The following is a 24,529-nucleotide window of genomic DNA, read 5'->3' as shown; positions in this document are numbered from 1 at the left end:
AGGTTTAATTATAAGGTATTCCCTGTGTATGTGTGTGTGTGTGTGTGTGTGTGTGTGTGTGTGTGATTGTGTGTGTGTGTGTGTATATATATCTGAAGTCTAAATATCAAAGCACACATAATCTCAGAAATTGTAGATAAGGTATTGAAGAGCCATAGTGTGAAAACACTATAAAAGTTCCTGCTCAGCCCTAACCGGTTTGGTTCAGTGGATAGAGTGTCGGCCTGCTGACTGAAGGGTCCCAGGTTCGATTCTGGTCAAAGACATGTACCTTGGTTGTGGGCACATCCCCAGTAGGGGGTGTGCAGGAGGCAGCTGATCGATGTTTCTCTCTCATCAATGTTTCTAACTCTCTATCCCTCTCCCTTCCTCTCTGTAAAATATCAATAAAATATATATATTTTAAAAAGTTCCTACTCAATAACTTTATGAAAAGTTTTACCTCATCTCTATATTCACAGATTTCTCTTTCTTTTGCTGAATTGAAACTTGCTTGCTTGGCTAAGAAAATTTATTTTATTGTCATGGAACCAGTCTTGAACTGAGTTGGGAGGCCTGAAAAAATTGTTTAACCTCTCTGAGTCTCCATTTTCTCATCTGTGAAATGGGGATGAAAATTCTAGTCCTCATTTCTTCCAGGGTGATTTTGAGACTCACAAAGGAACACCCTTTGAAATGAGTGGAATCTAAGGAACAGAATAAGTGAACAAACAAAACTGAAACAGTCTCATAGACCACAGAGAGTGGACTGGTGGTGAGTGGGGTTGAAGGTGAAAGAGGTAAAGGAATTAAGAAGTACAAATTAGTAGTTACAAAATAGTCACAGGGATGTAGGTAAAGTATAGGGAATAATACTGTGATAACTATGTATAATGCCAGCTGGGTACTAAAAATATCAAGGGGAACACTAGAATGTGATTGTCTCACCACTAAGCTGTACATCTGAAACCATACAAAATAAAATTGAAAATAGACTGTAAAAAATATGTATTACCTCATGCAACCTTCTGTCAACATAAGAACATCCAAACCTGTAGAGACATTTTATAAGAAATTTATTTGAGCCAAACTGATGAAAATCACTTGAAAGCAAGAACTCAAATCCTTCAGATCAAAAGAATGGGAAAGAGAGGAGTTAAGAAAATTTGGAAAGAAGGAAAAAAATCATCCTAGGCTGAAAGTTGTTTTCTTGGGGTGGACGTGGTGCTGGGGATGACACAGGATGCCAGAGTGTGGTGTGGAAGACTTAGGGAAGGGTAATAAGAATAAATATGAAATGTGGCTGGGATAAAGTAGGTCCTCTTTGCTATTTTTCAGAAAAATTAAAGAAAATTAAAATCCCTTTTTAAAAAAGAGACTGGACCTCATGATCCAGGTTCATAAAGGTCCTGCAATATTGGACAGTGATGATGGTCAGCTCTCAGACTGTCAATCTGTTATTTCTTCACTCCTCTAAGTCCCTTTGAGTCTCTTATCTCCTAACCAAAATTTTCATAGGCAATACAGAAATTTTATCTGAATAAGAATGGTGCACATGTGCTATATAGAAATAAATTATTACCCTTTTCAGGTGCAGTCTTTATTGTAATGGCAGTCTTTATTCATTCCTCAATTCATTTATTTGCTCACTCATTAAGAAAAAAACACTTACTGAGTATCTCAAAAGTGAAAATATTTTACCTAAGGGCTGGCTAGCTAGCTAGATATACAGATAAAATTAATGTCTAGGCTTTGAATTAACAAATATTTGACCCTAGACATGTAGACAAAGGAAATTACAATAGTGCACAATAGCAATATTGCAAGGCACAGAGGTCAGGAGTGATCAACTCTATCTTCGGAAGGTGGGGCAGTGGGAGAGCTTAATGAAAACTTCCTGGAAGAGGTGACAACTGAGCCTAAGAAAGTAAATGGCAGCTTAACAGGCAGATGGACGAGGGTGGAGAGAACATTCCTGGAAGAGTGAACTATTTACAGTTAGACTATATAAGGTTCGAGTCTGGGAATGGTGCAAGATTAGGCTAGAGTGCAAGGGTCAGAGCATAAAGGTGGATTTGGGACTTAGTTATGGGGCTGACAGAAAGCCAATGAAAATATTTACTCAGAGAGGCATATTATGATTTGCATTCAAAAAGGTCTTGAGAAGGTTGTGGAGGAAGTAGATTCAAGGGCAGGCTAGACAGAGAGAGAACACACAGGTCTTGTAGCAGAGTCCAGGTGAGAGAACCAGGGGCGTGCTGTGATACAGGTAAGGTCCACTCAGGCTGGGAAAGGGAGAAATGAATTCTCACTGGGAAGGTCTGGGAAGACATCTGGGAGATGGGAATTTGACCGTCTTGAAACTTCAAAGACACAAACAGAAGGACATGGGAACTCCTTGGAGATAGTCTGTGTTCGCTCTAAATCCCCAGTGCCTCGCACAGATCAAGTCACATAGAAGACTTTCAGTGTATGTTTGTCATGTGAATGGAGAAGAAATTCCCAGGGTGTATTAGTTATCTCTTGCTATATATTAACCCATCCTCAAACTCAGTGACTTAAAACTCCGACCGTTTATTTTTGCTTGCCTGTCTACAGGTGAGATGACTCTCTCCTAGGCCGGGCTGGGTCAGGCGTGCTTGCTTTCAGTGTCAGCAATCACCACTCACTCAAGTATTTCCAGTCCTCTCCTGGGATCACGAGCGGCTGGATGGCTGTCAGGTTGAAACAGGCTGCCTGATCCTCATGTGTCTTCGCATTTAGGAGGCTAGCCTGGGTTTCTTTCCATGGTGACAGAAGGGTTCCACGGTGAGTGAACAAAGGCATGCAAAGCTTCTTACGGCTTAGACTCACTCAGAACATGCATTACATCACTCTGTTTCATCCTTCGGGTCCAAGCAAGTCACAAGTCCAGCTCAGATTCAAAAGGTGGAGAAAAACTTCAACTTTCCTTTTTAAAAATATATATATTTTTATACATTTCAGAGAGGAAGAGAAAGATGGAAACATCAATGATGAAAAAGAGTCATCAATAGGCTGCCTCCTGCACGCTGCCCACTGGGGATCCAGCCCAAAACCTGGACATGTGCCCAGACTGGGAATCAAACCATGACCTCCTGGTTCATAGGTTGATGCTCAACCACTTTCAACAACACCGGCCAGGCAAAAACATCACCTCTTCATGAAAGCAAATGAAAAGTCACATTTCAAAGGGCTGAGGAAACTAATTGCTTTCATTCTTACAGTTTATCACAGAAGCACAAGGAAAAGGCTGAGCAGGGTTGAAAGGTTGGACTGCCCTGAGCATAATCAGGGCAGATGGACTAACAGTGGTGACTCACAGGCAGGCTGGGTGGGAGGTGGGGCATGCAGAAGAAGACTGAGATGGATAAGAATGTAGAAGCTGGACCATGGAGGGCTTTTAAGATCAGGCTGAGGATGTTTGGACTGGATTCTCCACTCCCTGGGCAGCTCTCAAATGTTTCTGAGATACGATCACATGAAACCTCAACCTATATTAGGGTTGTCCTTCAGGAGTAGTCTGGGCACTCCAGCTATGAGGAAAAGACAGTGAGCAGGAGGCTCTCCTTCTGCATCTTCCCCACCATTTCTCCTCGCCCATTGCTCTCTAGAGTGGCAACTGGACCCATTCCAAACACTTTTAGCCAAGCCAGGAGCCAGCCCAGGTTTACTGAGACCAATAAATATTACAGCATTCTCAATGACGTACAACATGTTTGCCAGCCCAGGCTAATTTTTTGCTATATTTTTCTCTCCTTTGTAAGTATCTTGGTAGTAAATGAATGCAGTTAACAAACTCTTGTATTTGTGGGACATAAATACTAAACCTTGTGGTAGAGCCAAGTGGTTATTTTCATAACCCCATCACATTGTCTTTTATATATATATATATATATATATATATATATATATATATATATATATATTGTTCAGATTATTACAGGTGTTCCTCTCCCCCCCCCCCCCCATAGCTCTCCTCCACCTGATTCCCCACCCCATCCCATACCCTTACCCCCCCGCCACTGTCTTCATCCATAGGTGTAAGATTTTTGTCCAATCTCTTCCTGCACCCCTCAGACCCCCTTCCCCCTGAGAATTGTCTGTCGCCTCCCTTTCTATGTCCCTGATTCTATTATATTCACCAGTCCATTCTGTTCTTCAAATTTTTTTATTCACTTGATTTTTAGATTCACTTGTTGGTAGGTATGTATTTGATGTCTTTTTGTTGTTCATAATTTTTACTTTTACCTTTTTTTTCTTCTTCCTCTTCTTAAAGAATACCCTTCAGCATTTCATGTAATCCTGGTTTGGTGGTGATGAACTCCTTTAGCTTTTTCTTGTCTGTGAAGCTCTTCGTCTGACCTTCAATCCTGAATGATAGCTTTGCTGGGTAGAGTAATCTTGGTTGTAGGTTCTTGCTGTTCATCACTTTGAATATTTCTTGCCACTCCCGTCTCGCCTGCATAGTTTCTGTTGAGAAATCAGCTGACAGTCATATGGGTACTCCCTTGTAGGTAACTAACTGTTTTTCTCTTGCTGCTTTCAAGATTCTCTCTTTGTCTTTTGCCCTTGGCATTTTAATTATGATGTGTCTTGGTTTGGTCCTCTTTGGATTCCTCTTGTTTGGGGTTCTGTGCGCTTCCTGGACTTGTAAGTCTATTTCTTTCACCAGGTGGGGGAAGTTTTCTGTCATTATTTCTTCAAATAGGTTTTCAGTATCTTGCTCTCTCTCTTCTTCTGGCACCCCAAAAATTCGGATGTTGGTACGCTTAAAACCATCCCAGAGGCTCCTTACGCTATCCTCACACTTTTGGATTCTTCTTACTTTCCGCCTCTCTGGTTGGGTGTTTTTTGCTTCCTCATGTTCCAGATCTTTGGTTTGACTCTTGGGGTATGGTGATCTACAGTTGAGTTTCTGTATATTCTTTATTTCAGACAGTGTATGCATAATTTCTGACTGGTTCTTTTCCATTTTTTTGGTATTCTCATTAAGGTCCTTGAAGGTCTCTTCAAGTTTATCAGCAGTTTTTAGAAGATTCTTGAGTAACCTTATAAATGTGGTTCTGAACACTGTGTTGTCCATTAGTTTACTTTCCTCCATCTCTTCTATTCGTGACCTGCTTTGGTGTCTCCACATTTTGGCTGCCTCCCTGTGTTGATGGAGTGGCTTTGTGTGGTCAGTGACCTATAGGGGCCGGTAGCTCAGCTTCCCCAATCTCCCTAGTTGGTCGCTCTTGGTACCCCCCTTTGTGGGCTGAGTGCAAAGTCTTGGTGTTGTTAAGCCTTGATTGCTGTTGGTACACTGGGAGAATTTGACCTCCAGGCCAATTGGCTGTGAGGATCAGCTGTGTCTACACCAGGAGACAGCCTTATTCAACTAGACTTGCAAAATTGTAAAAGCCTCTGTGCTCAGCTTGGATGGGGTGGAGTTTCAGGGTGGAGCCTACAGCCTTGGCTTCCCGTCAGCCCCGCCCTATGAGGATCCTGGGTCTCAGTGTCCCTCAGTGTCCCTCTGTACTCCCTGCAAGCACCTCTGAGAGAAAAGCGCCCTGGAGTTTCGCCCGCTGCCAAACAGTCTAGTCTCTCCCCCAATGAATCTGGATTCCCAGATTCTCGCCCGGAACTGGGTTTCAATGCAGTCAGAACTAGGGCTCAGCGCAGTCCGGAGCTTTTGTCTCCTTCCCGCTAAGGCAATTCAATGGCAGAGTCAACAGTCCGTCCTCTGTGCACATTCACGTGCGTGCCTCCGGTGCTCTGCCTTTCACCGCTCCCCTGAGTTTCCGCCTTACAGCCCAGATTCCCCCAGAATGAGCCTGGGTCCCCAGGGTCTCGCCCGGAACTGGGTTTTAGTGCAGTTGGAACTGGGGCTCAGCGCGGTCCAGAGCTTTTGTCTCTTTCCCGCTAGGGCAATTCAGCGGCACAGTCAACAGTCTATCCTCTGCACGCATTCATGTGCGCACCTCCAGAGCTCAGCCTTTCACCGCTCCTCTGTGTTTCCACCTTACAGTCCAGATTCCCCCAGTATGAGCCTGGCTTCCCAGGGTCTCGCCCGGAACTAGGGTTCACTGCAGTCAGAGCTGGGGTTCAGCGCAATCTGGAGCTTTTATCTCCTTCTCACTAGAGAACGCCAGCCAGGCACTCAGCCGCCCCATCCTCTCCGGCTCCGTCCTCCCCGCACGCGCGCGCACCCGTGTCTCCGCCCGTGTCTCCATACCTCAGGCTTTTACGGCTCCTCTGATTTTCCTTGTGGTTTTCTCTTTCCTTCTAGTTGTGGGCGTTTCAGTCAGCCAGTTTTCCTGTGGTTCTGGATGATGTCCGTTTTGACTTTTAGTTGTATTTTTGAAATTGTTGTGCGAGGCTGCAGATTAAGTGTTTACCTATGCCGCCATCTTGGTTTCTCGAAAATCCACATTGTCTTTTAAGTGCACTTTCCTGCACCGCCATTGAACTAACAAGGGGTTTTGCTCTCTCCGATTTGTAGTCTTGGGAACTTAGCCAAAGAAAGCTAAGCAATAGAGTGGTAGATGCTGGGTCACTGGGATGTGAGCAGGCCTGAATCCTATAATCTTAACCTTTTGCACTCGGATGTCGAGTGTGACTCGACACGGTTAGCATTAGAATAAAGGAATTGAGAAAAAAGCAAGCGAGTGCAAAGGGTTAAATGATCAAGTCCTTGCCTTCTAAGGATAAACTCCTTCCATTGATCTCTAACGGGTCCAAAATGACAAAATAGGCCACACCACTCATGCTAAAAATGATAGCAGCCCTTCAGACAGGTTAGCTCTGCTGGGAGGAGTAAGGGTGGGATACTCCTCTCCCAAGTTCATGTGATCCATTCCTATGCATCCTCCAGAGTTCTGCCTCTACAGTGGAACCTGGGGCCACGGCCACCGGGCTCTCTGCTTTACCACTAGGCCTAACTCTTAGTGGCACTTAATGATTATCAGTCAAATGCATACATGAGTGAATGTTCAGACCAACGTGAATGAGTGGATTAGAGATGGACAACATTGAGTTGAGCTCTCAGCTATGCTGCTTGCCAGTTCATGGGCAAGTTACTTGCCTGACCTTCCTAAGCTTAAGGTGACCAGATTTTAACATTGGTAAAGTGGGACACCATTGACCGGGGTGGGGGGGAGGGAGGGGAAGGAAGGGGGTTCTTGATTAAAAATTTGGTCTATATTTTAATAGCTTTTGGTTTTTTTAGTAAAAGGAAATTCACTTCTTACTTAGATCATCGTTGAATTTGCATCCTTTTTTCTTACTCATTATATTAAAAATATAAAAAAATAATTTAAAATTATATTATAAATTATTATATACATATTGCTTAAAAACACAGTAAGTAGGTACATAATTACATGAACATATTTTATTGTTAGTTTATAAATTAAATTAATTTATAAACTATAAAGTAACTATATCTTAAAAGTTATTTTAATCCTATATTTCTTTCTAAATAATAACAATACTAACTTGTATTATTTTTCCTCTGAATTTGCCGTAACGTAAGTCGTAAGTGTCATTTTCAAGGCCGGCGCTAGACTTTTTGCCGCCACTATAAAATATAAATAATACGAGTACTGTCTGCTAAATTCAAGAAAATTTATGTATTTATGAAATAAATAAATAAATTACTTACCTAAATTATCTGAATAGCTAATTTGTAATGACATCACTTGTTTAACTAGCTTACTAGCAAGCAGTACGATGTGTATCGTCTGAGAGACAGTTACAAAATGTTTTCGTCGTTGCCAATCCCAAAAAATGCCATTGTTCATTAAGTCCAAACAATGGTGGTCGAATTCTAACAACTGATCAGCAATGTGAACTTTGATAAGCAGTTCTCGATAATCAGTTCTCAACAATTATTTGTTATTATTAAAGTTTAACATTATAAAATTAACAAAAATAATATAAAACTCATATCCTGGCTAAATAGCCACATGGCCGCTGAAAACCGTATATTCCCTTCCCATTCTCCCACCGTTCCCTAGCGTGTCGTGCATTTTTTCCAAAAACTGGGACTTTTTTAAAACGCCGCGGGACGCGTGACAAATTGTTAAAAATCGGGACTGTCCCGCCAAAAGCGGGACGTCTGGTCACCTTACCTAAGCTGCACATTCACTATATTTAAAGTGACAATAAGAGGCTCCACTTCAGAGCCTGGCTAAGTTCCCAATGAAATTGTACTCATACAGGGTCTGCTACATAGTGGGTGCTCAATAAATAAAGATGAGAATGGTCAAGTTGCAGAAGGAGACCACCCCAAATTCTGGCAAGGTGGGGTTCTATCTCTAATGTGCAGCTGAGGACATATGCCACAAGCCTATTCTTTTTATCTGCAGCTGACAGCAAGGTGTCCTGCGGCCAGTCTCATTCTTGGGGCTCCTGCCATCTCACCAAATCCATCCCCTTCCTCGTTTGGAGGTGGGCTTTTAAAATGCAGTCCATGTGTCAGACGGCAGCATAACGTGGACCACCTATGACCTTGCATTGCTAAATAAAGCTAATGCATAATGCATGGGGCTCAGTGTGTACCCCAAAAAATATATGTCCAAATCCTAACCCCTGACACCTGAGAATGTGACCGTACTTGGAAACAGCGTCATTGTAGATGTAATCAAGTTAGGACAAGATCATACGGCATCGGGGTGGGCCCTCAATCCAGTGACCGGAGTGTTGTAGGAGAAAGGAGAGGGGAATTGGGACACAGAGGCACACACAGGGAAAGAAGGACTTGTGATGCAGAAACAGAGATTGGACCAAGGCAGCTACAAGCCAAAGAATAACAAGGATTGCTGGCACCCAAGCAAGGATTCTCCCTTAGAGCTTTCGGAGGGAACAAGGCCCTGCCAAAACCTTGCTTGCAGACTCTGGCCTCCAGAACTTTGAGAGACTACATTTCTGTTGTTTGAAGCCGCCCAATTTGTGGCAATTTGTTATGGCAGCCCTGGGAAACAAATCCACAAACAAACAGTTTTGTGTGTTTTTTTCTAGTCTCCAGGATCGATTCCCAGCCTTTTGTGGAAAAAGTTTCATAACTAGAATGAAATACATTTAGGCGACAGCACATTTTAAATGTGAAAATTAGTAGTCATAGGAGTAAACAAGGGTAAACAAGGGGTAAGCAAGCGGAGGCCGCAAAGGAGATAAGGGCACAAGGAAAACCATTAAGGCGAATGTGGGCATCAGCAGGGTAACAGCGGGCAGTGCCAGGCAGAGCTGCCTTCCAGCTGAGTGGAGCCAGGTGCGGCAGGCTGGGACAGTTGCTGCCGAGGACAGGTGTTGTGAAGTCAGCCTGCCCAGGACAATGGCAAAGGTCGCACAAGGTCAGGCCAGAAGCCAGGACTAGAAATGCCCGTGTCAGGTTCTCACCAGCCATTCGATCATTTCCTTCCATCCTGCATCACGGGGGCTCTGGGTTTGCTTGCGCTTGCAAAGGGCTAGCTAGTTTGGCAGTCACATGGGCTTTCTACCTAAATTATTCCTGGAAAGCTGTATTTCCTGTGAGTTTGCAGTGTCAATCTGCAGCGGACCTTTAATCAGCCACTAATGTATCGCCCTATTTGTCTATTACCTGTGGGTTCAGTCCCTCCACCCCACTTTCTACATAACCTTAGGCTTAAGGTTGGAGTCAAACCCCCACCAGGCCCAGACCCAGGTAAAGGGAGCGGCAGTGTGGGAATGCCACTGACACTCACAGAGCCGCACAGTGGACTGTGCTGACCTGTTCTTGCAAATGACTGTGGTTCCTTCCCCATTGCCTCAGGTGAGGGAGAGAAAACTAGGGACCATGTGTAGTGTGAACTGAAATGTCAACTGATATGGCTATCCTTTTAAAAGACACCGGGCCAATGGCTGATTGCAAATGTTATTTAGAAATTATTCTTGAGGGCCCCCTCTGTGCACAACTTCGGACTAAGTCAGAGATCATGACCACATAATCGGATGTGGAAGGAGCTAAGTGAACACTCAGATATGAAGCCATATGCAGGGGCAAGCAAAGGCTGGGGGGAAAGCAGGTAAAGAGAGGGTCAATCAAATGGACTCACGTGGTTTTGAGAGCCTACTCTGTGCCAGGGGGTGGAGAGGCAAAAGAAATAAGCAAGGGCCTTGCCTTGGGGAAGACCACTGTCAAAACATGTTCCTGGCAACTTCTCTCCCCTGCCCCCATGCTCCACTACTTCCTTGTCCTTGGCATTCTGGCCTATTTTTTTTCCCACTGGCTTCATCACTTTCTGGAATGATCTTGCTTGTTCATTTGGTTGCTTGTTGATTGTCTTTCTCCCCCAGTGGTAGGTGAGCTCCAGGGAAGCTTATACTATCCTTAACTCCTAGAATGGTGCCTGGCAATTAATAGTTGCTCGATCGATAACTGTTTGTTGACCGAACAAAAGACAGCCCAACAGAAGTAAGAGAGGCTGATAATAAAAGGGATGAAGAGGATCTGTTTTGAATCCAGGCTACTGGGGTAAAAGCTCAGCTCCCCCATTTACTCACTGTTTGACCTTGACCTAATGACTTGACCTTTACATGCCTCAGTTTCCTCAACTACAATAGGATACTAATATAACCTACTTCATAGGATTGTTAGGAGGTTAAATGAGTTAGTATGTACAAAAAGCACTTAAAGCAGGAGTTAGCAAACACTTTCTTATAGAGCCACATAGAAATTATTCTAGGCTTTGCAGGCCATATGGTCTCTGCTGCAATGACCCAACTCTGCCCTTGTAGCACAAAAACGGCTGTAGACAATACATCAATGAATTGAGTGTGCCCGTATTCTAATTAGAACATTAAGAACTATAGCACAACATATAGCATATAAGAATCATAATACAATAATAATGTATTGGCAGGGAAATTAGAAGTCTTTCTTTTGCAACAAATTCACTGTGTGGTTTCATACCCTCGGAGTAGCACTTTAGTCATCTGTAAATAGACATAATAACTTCTCTTTCCTACCTCATGGTGTTATTTGGTGATCACATAAGATAAAAGATAAAATGAAAAGTACAAATGTACCGTGTACAAACAATGCAATACAAATATGATTCTAAGTACTGTTTGAATCCTAGGTTGCTACGCAGTAGGTAGGTCAGACACTAGAATACTCACTTTATGAAAAATGAGGAAACCAGAAATATTAAATGACTCATCTGAGGTCACACAGCTAATACACAGAAGACCTAAATTTAAATGTTTACTCTACAACACATCTCCCTATGCACTGAAGATAACCTACACACAGAGAACTTCCCTTACCTTTCTTACACAGAAGTATCCCATTCCCCTAGGCTCATCCCAGGCCAAGGGGTTCCATAAATACTGCAACAGTTGCTTCCTGTCCTTGTAGTTATCAAGAGATAATTATAGACTCAGCCCACACTTTGTCTTGTCAAATCAAAAAAGAAAGAAAAAGAAATTCAGTGACATGATGGTTCCTTAATTAACTTGAATGCAAAAGAGAAATTTTCACATCATTCCATCTCCATTGCCCCACTCCCCAAATACACATTTTCAAGAAGCACAAATACCTATTCCAGTCCGTGTGTGTGTGTGTGGGGGGGGGGGTGTTGAGTTGCATATGTGGTGTTACTGTAGGAACTTCCGCAGCCTAAGTCTTAGTGAGAAGGCGATGAGGCTTCTGGTAGCTGATGAAACTTGCTTACCTCTGATTAGAGTGCTGAAGCCCTGTGATCATGGAAACTCAAGACTCCAGTGTTCAGCTCAGCTGGTGTGGCTCAGTGGTTGAGTGTCCACCTATGAACCAGGAGGTCACGGTTCGATTCCCAGTCAGGGCACATGCCCTGGTTGTAGGCTCAATCCCCAGTGTGTGGTGTGCAGGAGGCAACCAATCAATGATTCTCTCTCATCATTGATGTTTCTATCTCTCTCTCCCTCTCCCTTCCTCTCTGAAATCAATAAAAACATATTTTAAAAATAGACTCCAGTTTTCAGCTACTGTGTGCATGGAGCTTATAACCATGCTAAATGTGAATCAGATGCCTGTGAGTGAACTGTCCAGTGCTATGAATTTTTAACCCACTAGAATAGCTAAGATTAAAAAGACTGACTCTTCCAATATTTACAAGAATGTGAAGAAACTAGAATCCTCTCACAATACTGATGGGAATGCAAAATGGTACAACCACATGGGGAAACAGGTTGGCAGTTTCTTAAAAAGTTCAACTTACACTACCCATATGACCCAGACATTCCACTCCTAAGAAACTAAAAGTATGTGCCCACATAAAGATTTTTATGCAAATGTTTATAGCAGCAATATTCATAATAGCTAAAATCTGGAAACAACTCAAATGTCCATCAACTGATGAAAAATGGGTATTTCCATACTGAAGAATGCTACTTGATAATAAAAAGGAATAAATTACTGATACACGTAACCATATGAATGGATCTCAAAACCATCAGGCTAAGTAAAAGACTGACAGACATAAAAAACTACATATTATATAGTTCCATTCATATGACACATTTAACAAAAGCAAAACTATACAGCAGCAGAAAGCCCGTTGGAGGGCTGAAGGTGGGGGTGGGGGAGAGCAGGGACATGAGAGAACTTTCTAGGGCATTGGAAGTTTTCTACCTTTTGAATGTGGCCATAGTTGCATGACTGTACATATTTGCTGAAACCCATATAACTGTACCATTTATACGGGTGAATGTTAAAGTATATAAATTACAATTCAACCAAAAACAGATGTGTTATATATATTTTTAAGTTCCATTATATTTTTCTTTAAAAATGTACATGTTTATTTTAGAAAATGTGCAAGCTATAAATATAAAAAACAAAAACCTTCATCACACCAGCCTAAGATAACTCTTATTAATACTTTTAATGAATTAATATTGAAAATAATATCATACTTTGTTTTTACTTAACATTACCACTTTAGCATTTGCCATGCCATTATAAAGTCTTCAAAAAATATAATTTTTGTTGGCTGCATAATAGTTCATTGTGTGTGCTACAGTGGACTTACTGACTGCCCTGTGTTAGATATTTAGGTGTTTCTAATTTTCACTCTTATAAAGTTAGATTCTGAAAGTGGTCTTGATAGATATTTAAAAATTGCTTTTCAGAAAAATTGCATAGTCATTGTAATAAAGTGACCATACCACTGCTACTTTGTAGCACTGAATATATTTATTTATTTATTCAAGTAAGACTACTTTGATTTCTAATGAGGTTGATTCTTTCTTAAATGCGGCAGTCACTGGAGCTGCTCACACATATTTCCATTTTTCTCTCACAGAGAACATAATAGGTTTGGACACACACACACACGCCTTTTTAAAAAATATGTTGTAATTGATTTCAGAGAGAGGAAGGGAGAGGGAGAGAGACATAGAAACATCAGTGATTAAAGAGAATCATTGATCAGGTGCCTCCTGCAGGCCCCCTACTGGGGATCGAGCCCACAATCCCTGGCCAGGCAACTAACCGTGACCTCCTGATTCATGGGTCAACGCTCAACCACTGAGCCACACCAGCCAAGCTGGACATCTCCGCTTTTAATTATGGTCTTGGCCATACTTGATTCCCAAAGTTTCTGAATAGTTTTTGAGGTTATGATAGATATTTTAAAATTGCTTGTCAGTGAAGTATGAGTGTAGTAATATGCCACTTCTGACGGGAGACTTTAAGAGCTTTCGGTACACAATCTGCCACATTTCCTCTTCCCTGCCCGAATGATCATGAATGTCTGAGTCAAGGTGAAGCCTCTGCCAGTCTGGGTCCTCAAGTGACCCTGAAGCCCAGAGGTCACCAGCTGACCCACAGTGGAAGGTAGCATGAGTGAGAAATAAACCTTACTCAATCACTAAAAACTGGGGCTATTTGTTACAGCAACATAATTGAGATTATCCTGACTCATATAATTCTATGTATTCTTTTATGAAAAGGTGGAAAATGTATCAATGCCCTTTGACTTTCAGAAAAAGCATACATTGGCACTAGGATTGTGTGATTCTGAAACAAGGGAAAACATATGTCTTCTTGGCCAGTGATTTTCCAATTTTGAAAAGAAGTTCCTAATGCATTTCTATAAATAGAGTAGCGAAGAAAGGAAGCTATTTGATTCACAGGAATAAAGTAAACCATGGATTTCTATGAAAGTGGCACCAATAATTCAATAAGAAAGGGAAAAGTCAATTCTGAGACTCTGAATGGATCCACATCTAATGTGTTTTGTGTCCTCCTGCTGTTGTTACCCAGCCAGCGCTGCTTGCTCTGTGATCTAACAGGAGCGCCACTGCGTGCTTTGATGAAAAGAGGTGCACAGAGGGGTTACACAGGACATGTTGTGACAATCAAGTTGCTGCCAATGGACGGAGCATTTTGTGTTTGGCTCCCAAACAGGAAGCTATTTTTCTTGTAAAAGGAAAGAGAATAAATTATTTTCCCCACAGCTACACAAGCAGAAACACACACAGGATGCAGGAGGTCAGGGAGAGCTACAGCGCCAGGGAAACAGGCTCACATGTACAGCAAAAAGATAACATGTCACAAATCGTGTCGGGGGACAGACCAGAAATGTCCTTGCCATAGCTATTAAGGGCCCCAAAGAAGTAGCCTCTCAATACAAATAGGCCCGAGAGTTGGGGCCAGAATCCACAGAGCTCACAAAATGCAAGAAGAAAAGAAATACCAAATGCCACTGCCTTAGTATTTTCACCCTCCAAAATGATAACAGAACTCTCCATAATTTTTTTTTTGTTATACATAAAATGTTGTGTGTGTATGCACACGAATATATTTGTATTCATAGTCTTAGTACTATCGTTCTCAAAAATTATTTTGCTATCTTTAAAAAACTCCTGTGTTTCAGAACTCTTATGGGCATTGTTATATAGAGATATCTGGGCTGGTGGGTTCTTTACATGACAGTCAAGATTCTGGTGACCAGATTAGGATAAACAATATATATGCCACCTCTACATTCCCATGTCTCTGCCCAACAATGCATTGCTTTGTGTGTTTTGGTGAAGGAGAAGAGCTATGATTAAAGCATGAGTGATTTTTTTTTTTTAATTATTGAAATGTTTATAGTGACCTTGCTATGACTCATATAGGGAAAAATATCAAATAACAAAGAAGTAGTAAGAGAGTTACAGTTAGAAATAAAGACATGAATTTTATGTTTGGAAAAATCACAGCAGGAACCTGGATGTTCAAATTTCTTATTTTGGTTTCAATGCCATTTTTAATGAGACTATGGGAGAATTTTTTACTTTTCCAAAATCAAAATATTAAACCACATCTTCTCTGGATTTTAATAATCACAGAACATCTATTATGCAGCACAATTGAGTGCAAATGAAAAAGGACTGTAGCTCTACTTCTGCCAGAGAATATACTGAAGAGACAAAGCAGGTTAATTGTCTTCCCCTGTACATTTATAAGTAAAATAGGAAATATGGGTCCATGGGATTAATTTGGAGGCCACTATATCTATCTTGTGTGGACCCTTAATTCGCCCACTTCTGATGGGACCCTGACTGCCGCCCCAAATGACGACCCCTTTGCCAGCAGGAAGCACCCAGGCAGACCCAGCGTCCCCTGTCCCCAACAGCAGTTGGGGTTTCCTAATTGCAGGGGGAGACTGAAATGAATTTTTAGGGGTGAAATAGGCAGGTTTAGGAAATTTTAGGAATTAAGGGGTCCATGGAAAAAACACAGGGCTACAGAATTACAAAAGGGTACATTTCCATAAGACAAGGGAGCTGGGAGCAGCAGAAGTTACATTTCCATATGATAAGGGAGCTGGAAGTAGCAAAAGTTGCACATTTACAGAATAAAGGGAGAAAGAAAGCCCAGAGGGAATATGAGAACAATAAGGGAGAAGAAGGAGGGAACCTCATGTACTTCAAGTAAGACTTGAGCTCAGGAGTTGCTATAGTGACCAAGTCAAAGGGGAATAGTGACCAATCAGAGGGGATATTGAGGCACAAAAAACTGCAGCCTTTATAAACCATAGGAAAAAGGGAATCAGTGGGACTCTTTCCCCCTACCCATGTGGGAGTCTGTGCTGTGAGATTCTTTTCCCCACCCCACATGGGAGTCTGTACTTGTTCTTCAATAAATATCCACCCTTACTATAAAAAAAAATAGGAAAGTTATATCCTGATAATAATATCTAATATTTTTCAAGTATCTTGCACAATAAAGACAATTTATTTAATCTTCACAAAAACCCAGTCAAGTCAACTGTGGTAGACTCTTACATGGTGGTCCCTGATTAGCCACATCTCCCAGTATGTACACACCTTTATGTATTTACTAGAGGCCTGGTGCACAAAATTAATGCTGGGGTGGGGGGAGAGGGTGTCACTCAGCCTAGCATGCACCCTCTCCAATCTGGGACCCCTTAAGGGAAGTCAGATATCCCTCTCACAATCCAGGACTGCTGGCTCCCAACTGCTCACTTGCCTGCCAGCCTGATCACCGCCTAACCACTCCCCTGCCAGCCTGATCAATGCCTAACTGCTTCCCTGCTGGCCTGCTCGCCCCTAACTGCTCTCCCCTGTGGCCTGATCGCCCACAACTGCCCTCCCCTGCTGGCCATCTTGTGGTGGCCATCTTGTGTCCACATGGGGGCGGCCATCTTGTGTGTTGGAATAATGGTCAATTTGCATATTACCTCTTTATTATATAGGAACAGAGGCCTGGTGCACGAAATTCGTGCATGGGCGTGGTGTCACTCAGCCCAGCCTGCACCCTCTCCAATTTGGGATCCCTCAAGGGAAGTCAGATAGCCCTCTCACAATCCAGGACTGCTGGCTCCCAACCGCTTGCCTGCATGTCTGCCTGATTGCCCCTAACTGCTTCTTCCTGCCAGCCTGATCACCCCCTAACCACTCTCCTGCCAACTTGATCGATGCCTAACTGCTCCCCTGCTGGCCTGATTGCCCCTAACTGCACTCCCCTGTAGACCTGGTCCCTCCCAACTGCCCTCCCCTGCTGGCCATCTTTGACCATATGGAGGAGGCCATCTTGTGTGTTGGAGTGACGGTCAATTTGCATATTACCTCTTTATTATATAGGATTCCTTTCCCATGCTGAAGCTGGTCTTGGCCATGTGACTTGCTTTGACTAATGGGACATTAGCAAGCATGATACAAGCAGAGGTTAGATAATTGCTTACATTTTGGATTTGTCCTCCTGAGATTTGGTTGCCAGTGAAAAGCTCAGGATAAATTACTAAGTGATGAGACACCACATGGAAAGAGGCTGTGGACGATGCTAGGCCATCTTATAGTATTCCAGCCCCAGCGGAGCTTCCTGCTAAATGCAGCTGCCTGAGATATCCAAGCAAAACCAGCAGAACCAGCCAGCTGAGCTTCACCCAACAAAATCATTTAACAGTAATAAATAATCATTGTTTTAAGCCCCTCTATTTGGGGGTGCTTTGTTACAAAGCAACAGCAATGGAAATATGGGTATTATAATACACAATTCACAAATACGGAAATTGGGACTCAGAGAGGTTCAATAATATTGTCAAAGTCTTACTGGATGATAGTAACTCCAAGTGTACCACATAAAATCCCATGTTCTTTATACTATACTCTCCCCTAAATTTCAAATTGCATATCCAAATTGCTTACTTGACCTCTCTCCTTAGCTCAGTGCCCCTTGCTTATCTTCAGGGAAATGAGGCCAGAATCTAGCAGGAAGAGGGATCTGGCATCTCTCTTTCCCTGCTGCCATGGAGGCTTGAGCTCATTCCTAGAAAAGCATGGGAGCTGGGTGTTTGTGCATCACACTCCCTGCAATAGGAATAAGGTTCTACATCTGACTTCAGGGAGATCACACCCGGAGGCGTGATCCCTTCCTCTCCTCACTAACATGCTGCTTTGGATTTTGATGGCTTATTCCTCAAGAGAGAACATCTAAACAGGGGAAGGTTAATTGACTAAGCAAGGCCAGGACTTCCAATAGAGAATGTTCTTTGAAAAAAAAAAAAAGAGAGAGAGAGAGAGAGTACCCAGATATGTGAGCCCAATAAATAATTCATCGGACTGCCTATTCACAGACCAACAGAAAAATATTGCAGAATGCCTGCAGGTCAATCAGTCTACAGTTAGTTAAGTAAACACGCCCTGCAGATGTCACTTATAAAACCCAGACTTATCCATTAACTGTATGTTTTACCCAGGCAAAAACATAATATCTAGTAACTTCACTGCTAAGTCTATTAAAATATCATGCCCTTGAAAAGGTTACCTGACATCTTGTAGGCCAGATTCGGGGCTGAATAGACATGTCCCTTGCCACCGAGTGTACAATAGCCAACACTCAAATGACACTTTATTACACTTGCTGCCCTTATAGAGAGACACTGCGGGCTGTGCTCCTGCTGGGCCTGCTGGAATTCTCCAGGCTTCAGGGGGCACAGCTGCAGCAGCAAATGCGAAGGCGGAATGTGTCTGCAGATGCCCCAAATCCAGCCCCATCGGCAGCTCCCATTTCTATCTAAACAATTTCCTAATTGTCAGATATGCTTTTAAAAGAAAAAGGATGATGATGCAATAAAAAGAATTTATATTCTTTGTATAATTTTAATATTTAAACATGAGATTTAAATAGTTATATATAAACTAGCATACTATTTTAAATATGAAATTTTGATATTTATATGATTATTGTTATAGTTAAGTCCTATTATGTCGCAGGAATTGAGTTAAGTGCTTTCTATGCCTTTATTTTCCATTTAATATTCACAGCAACCCTCTGAGGCAGGTACTATTATTAGCCTATTTTTCAGATGAAATGTCTAGAATTTGAAAAGAACACAGAGAGTAATCAAAGTTAGCTCATGGGTAATGCAACAATAAGCTGACACCATGTAGCTACGTACTGATAAGATTCACTCAAAAGGAAATAAAATCCCTTCAATGATATTCTTGCTGAAAGTGCATAGTCTGATTCAATCAAGATCAGACAAACCCAAATTGAGGGACATTCTAAAAAATTCCTGAGCAGTGCTCTTTAAATTCATCAATGTCCTAAGAGACAAAATCAGATTTAGAATTTGTTCCATATTAAGACAGACTAACAAAATAACTACAACATTACACATGAACCTGGATTAGATTCTAGATCAGAAAAAAACATTAGTAGGACAATTGGTGAATTTGAGGACTGTAGATCAGGTAACAGTATTTTGTTGATGTTTATGTTTGGATTTTGATCATTTTACTGTGGCATGAAAAACATTTGGGGAAACTAGGTAATGGGTACTCGGGAAATTTTTGTGCTACTTTTCTAACTTTTTTGCAAGTCAAAAATTATGTCAAAATTGCAAGTTGAAAAATGGGGGAACAAAGTGCAGCAGGGAATCTAGGGAGACAGAGGAGACCAAATGCAGAATGAAAAATGAAAATGTTTCTCTTCCCACAGCTCTGGATACCATTTAGAGTTTGTCCTTAGAGTGGTTTATCCAGAAGATTTTTTTTTTAATTTTATTTTAGTACAAAGTTCTTGTGAATGACAGGCTATTAGACTTGGAAGAGAAGGTAGAGTTATTCTTAGGGGCCTCATTTTGCAGGATAGACATCTGACGCTCAGTAAGGCCTGGGGGTGATGGGCCCAAGGTCACACAACAGGAGAACCAACTTAGCGCCCAGCTCCTCTGGGTCATGAGAGACTGTTTCTGCTACACCACTCATTTCTGAAAGGGGACACCCCTGTGCCAGGTGGAACTCAAGCTCAGAATCCATAGTGTAGGGACCTGATCTATTAGCTGTGTGGTTCTTCTACCCACCTGCTAGAGATTTGCTTCTGTAGCCAGATAGTCACTCATTTATTCACTCATTCAATAAGTATTTATGGTGTGTCTTCCAAGTGCTTGAAGGGCTTACGATACAGTGCTATCAAAAACAAAGTCCTGGAATGCTAGTGGACCAGCCTGAGTACTGTTCCAGGCTCCACAATTAATGACCGATATGACCTTGGGCACATTCCTTTACTTCTCTAAGCCTCGGGCTGATCATCTGTAACATAGAGAAGATAGAATTACTCAAAGGTTGCTCTAAGTATTAAATAAGATATGGCATCTAAGCTCTTTGCAGAATTGTCCGGTATTTAAGCACTCAATAAATATTAAGTATTACTATTATTCTTTTTCTCTCCAACCTGAAACTGTCAATTATATTACCTGATGGGGATATCTGGGAGTACTCGGAAATTCTATAGACTATTTCTAAATGCATTGAAAACTCACATTTAGGAAGGTGAGTTTTTCCAACAGAGTAATTTTCTATTTCTTTGTTACTTTCAACAGTGGGTAAATAATAAAAAGAAAGGGCAAGAAAGGCCAGCTGAGAAAATTGGTACTGAGCGAGGAATGCAAATGGGAGTTATAATATTCAGAATGTCTGATAGGTTTTATCGAGATTCAAATGAAACTGTTCTGCTAGTTGCGTCTAGCCTTCTTCATGGTCATAATTTAAATGCCATTTTAGCCAGTCCTTGATTATTTCCACAAATGGAAAGACTAATAGATTACATGGAACAAGATAAACAGAACCCTCCAGGGCTGCTTGGAGCAAGCTACTGGTGCCCCTCTATTTCTGTAACCTGAGAATGTGACCCTTGGTTCCCTGCCACATTCCTGTTGCCTGCTCCCCAGGACCAGGCCCATCTGCATCCCCACTTACTTCCTCTCTCCCCCAACTTCTCTTATAGTACCCATCAGAGGGCTTCAAATATAGGAGTGTGTTCAATAAACGTATGCTCAGTAAATAAATCTATTTGGGGAAGTGAAACCTAATAAAGCAATCAGAAACTAAAGTCTAATTATAGTGAAAGGTCCTTCAATTCATTCAAAATTCTGCCTGCCCACACACAGATGGTTGGAACGTAAGTGAACAGAAATGCCTCAGTTTCCCATGCTTCCTATGTAACATTTTTCAGTGAGAGGTGGGACATTTAAGGGTTTGGTCTCATATTCTCTAGTCACAAAGTCTTAGGAGAAATGACACTAAATAAATCCAATGAGGCCCTGACCGGTTTGGCTCAGTGGATAGAGCGTCGGCCTTCGGACTCAGGGGTCCCAGGTTCGATTCCAGTCAAGGGCATGTACCTTGGTTGCGGACACATCCCCAGTGGGGGGTGTGCAGGAGGCAGCTGATCGATGTTTCCCTCTCATCGATGTTTCTGACTCTCTATCCCTCTCCCTTCCTCTCTGTAAAAAATCAATAAAATATATTAAAAAAATAAATCCAATGAGTAGAACAATTTGACTATATATTCTATATATCTGGAAGCAGAATTCATGGGTCACATAGCGTATGTAAAGAACACTATAAACAAAGCCACTTTAAAATGTAGCTGGAGCTGCCAAGCCAAAGACACTTCCTTGCATGTCTTATGCTTCAACTCTTTGTAATGTTAAGAATAGGGCAAATGTGGATTCCTGCAACAGAGAGGAATTGACAGGAGTGCTCCAGCCATGAAGACAGAAGAGAAACAGTCCAGAGATGGAAGACGCTGACCATGCCTTGCCATACTAGCAGTCAGCAGATGTGCATCACTGCAGATTGCCCAGGACCAAACCAGAGAGGGTCGGACCTGCATTACCACCATTTGTCCACCATCCAGAACTGAAATATCATTGCTGTTATGTACACATAAACAACTGTTGGACATAGAAAATCGGGACTCAAAAGAACTGTTGGCCCAGAAAGAAACTCACTATAGACTGATTCATTTGCCTCTCAGCATAACCATTATTGCTTGTCTCATTTTCGGTTCCTATAAGTGTATTCCTAGTATCACATGAGCTCACTCATCTAGGGGAAATGATGAACAACATAGACTGAAGAACAAGAACAGCATTGATCAGACTGTCAGACCTCAGAGGGGAGGTAGGGGAGGGTGGGGACAAGGGAGATAGATCAACCAAAGGACTGTGTGCTTGCATATGAGCCTAACCAGTGATCACGGACAACAGGAGGATGGGGGCATGAGTGTGGGGGGTTTGGGATGGGAATGGGGGGGCGGTTGATGACAAATATGTGATACCTTAATCAATAAAGTAATTTTTAAAAAAAAGAATAGGGCACAATAGCCTTTAGACTGCACCTAGGGAAACATTGTGTCCCAATGAACTGTTTGCAAAGATAACGTGAAAGCACTTATTGTTACTACTGGACTGATGATTGCTGGACTGAAAATTGAAAACATTTTTTAGGATGAACCCTATTTTATGTTATCTGCACCAATGGAAATGCCTTCCTTCTATTGATGTCATTGTTGCCCTTCCCTTTCTAATAAATACCCATTGCTTCTGTCTCCTAATCCAAACACTATATGGGTTTCTGCCTGAATCAGGGCGTCCCCAAGAGCTATTCTTATTAATCTCCATAAAGGCTTGTTGCTTCTCACTTTGAAAGGCCTTTTGTTTTTGTAGCAAACACAAAGGAGAATAAAGGACACGATTCTCAGCATTCATAAGATAAAACATACCTCTCACCAGTAGAAGGGCAGGTTTTCCCAAACTGAGTGCTAGGAAGAATTTTGTTTGTGTGGTTTAGTGAGCCATATTCTCAATAATCTTTCTGCAGGAAATAAGGCAAATTATGACATCCTGGCATCACTCCCTGGAGGCCGATAGCCCAAGGCCAAGGCTGAAGGGCAAGGCACTTGTAGAGGCAGAGTGGTCAGTGTAGAGTGCTCGAGGATGGCTCACAGCTGGTGGAACAGGGAGTAACTTTAGTCAAGACTCTACTTACAATTTCCCCTCCAACCTCCGCCCTCACCCTAACCACAAACTCTCTGATATCAAAGTTGGGTTGTTTACTTAACAAGAACCTAGCAGGTAACTAGTCAGAAACCACATTAGGGCTGGTCCCCTTAAAAGAGCTCTAAGGAAGTTGTTTGAGGTTTTCTATGTCACTGACATTAGTCGGGTCATAGACCAGCGTTTGTGAGATGGCAACAAAAACGAAAAGGAAATAAAGCTCGATGACCAGGACTGCCATTTTGGGTTCACTTTTCAGGTAAACCCACCTCATCATTTATCCTCTCCATGAACCTGTTTCTGAAACAGACTGCATTCTGAGTTCCATTTTTTCTACTTTAAGTAGATTTTCTATCTCTATGAGTTGAGTAGGGTCCCTATATTAAAAAACAGAACACTGTGTATGGGGGAACTGGATAAAGGAAGGGGAAGAAATTAGCTAAAGAACATACATGCACATACAAGGACAGAGACAATAGTGTGGGTAGGGCCACGGGAAAGGAGGTGGGCAGGGGCTGGGGTGGAGGTGGGCAAAGGGGGAGAATGGGGAACATCTGCAATAGTGTCAACAATAAAAATTTTAAATTTTAAAATATTGAAAAAAATTGTGGCGGAGAATGTCTGTTCTGTGGGCAAATGACATGGGCGGTGGGGGGGGGGGGTGGTGTTCAGCCATGGGCCATGTGGAGATCATTTAGACAGCTCTCTGTGCCTGGGGTCCACCCAGACAGACTCCTAATCCAGTGCTCTTCCTTCCGCTTCAGAAGTCTACTGAATCCACTGAGAAGGGCTGGACCCATCACAGGGCGCAGAGGAGGAGGCGTGGCCTTAGAAGGGGCATGGGTCTTAGAGTCAGACAGGCCTGGGTTCTAATCCTGCTCTCTTCCTTTACTCAACCTCTCTCAGCCTCAGTGTTCCCGCCTCTGAAATGGGATATGAATGCTTCCTTTTGAGGTTAGAGATAATGTAACCATGAGGAGGAATAGAAATGATACAGAACAAATTAGGAGCAGGTAAGTAAATAGGTGCTCTATAAATGAAGGCAGTTAATCAATCCATCCATCTATCAATCTACTTAATATTTTTATTTCTCTTTCCTGCTTTTTGTTAGTTCTGAGTATCAGCTCCATAGTTAAGCTAAGAAGAAGGAATGGAGCAGCCATGAGAGATGTCCCAATAAATAATCAGCTTCCTTCCGAAAGCATCATTTCCAGAGGAGTATCCCAGGCCGCAGGGAAGTGAACTCAGGGGTTCATAGATGAGTATTTCCCAATCATTTAGATGTGAAGAGCAGTGGGAAGCAGGAAGTCAGCCTTTCCCCCTGTGAAAGAGGGGCTCTCACTGCTTCCTTCACCCTGGATGCTTGTCTCGTGGCCCAGGCATTGGCTCTTAGTATCTGTTTGTCCATCTGCCTGGCCATCCAGCAGCATGGCTGTGGTCAAATACTCCACTTGTCTCTGTGCTTCTGAAATATGCCTGCCTGGCCTTCCTAGGATGCTTTAAGTCCTTTGTTTATAACATTAATTTCCTTCTGATTATTAAAGTAATATTTATCTACTATAAGCATCTGAAAAATTAAAAAAGAAAACTAAAAGAGGAAAAGAGCAAGTGCTGCTAACTGCCCCACCTAGCATGTCAGGTCTGCAACATTTTCCCAGCCTTCTGTACCCAGCATGCATGCATTCTCCCTTTCCCCAATAATAGAATCACATGATTTATATTATGGTATGTGCTTTCTTTACACAGCAGTA

The sequence above is a fragment of the Cnephaeus nilssonii genome (assembly GCF_951640355.1).
Source record: "Cnephaeus nilssonii genome assembly, chromosome: 3".
Lineage (NCBI taxonomy): Eukaryota > Metazoa > Chordata > Mammalia > Chiroptera > Vespertilionidae > Cnephaeus > Cnephaeus nilssonii.
This window is presented reverse-complemented; position numbering follows the sequence as displayed.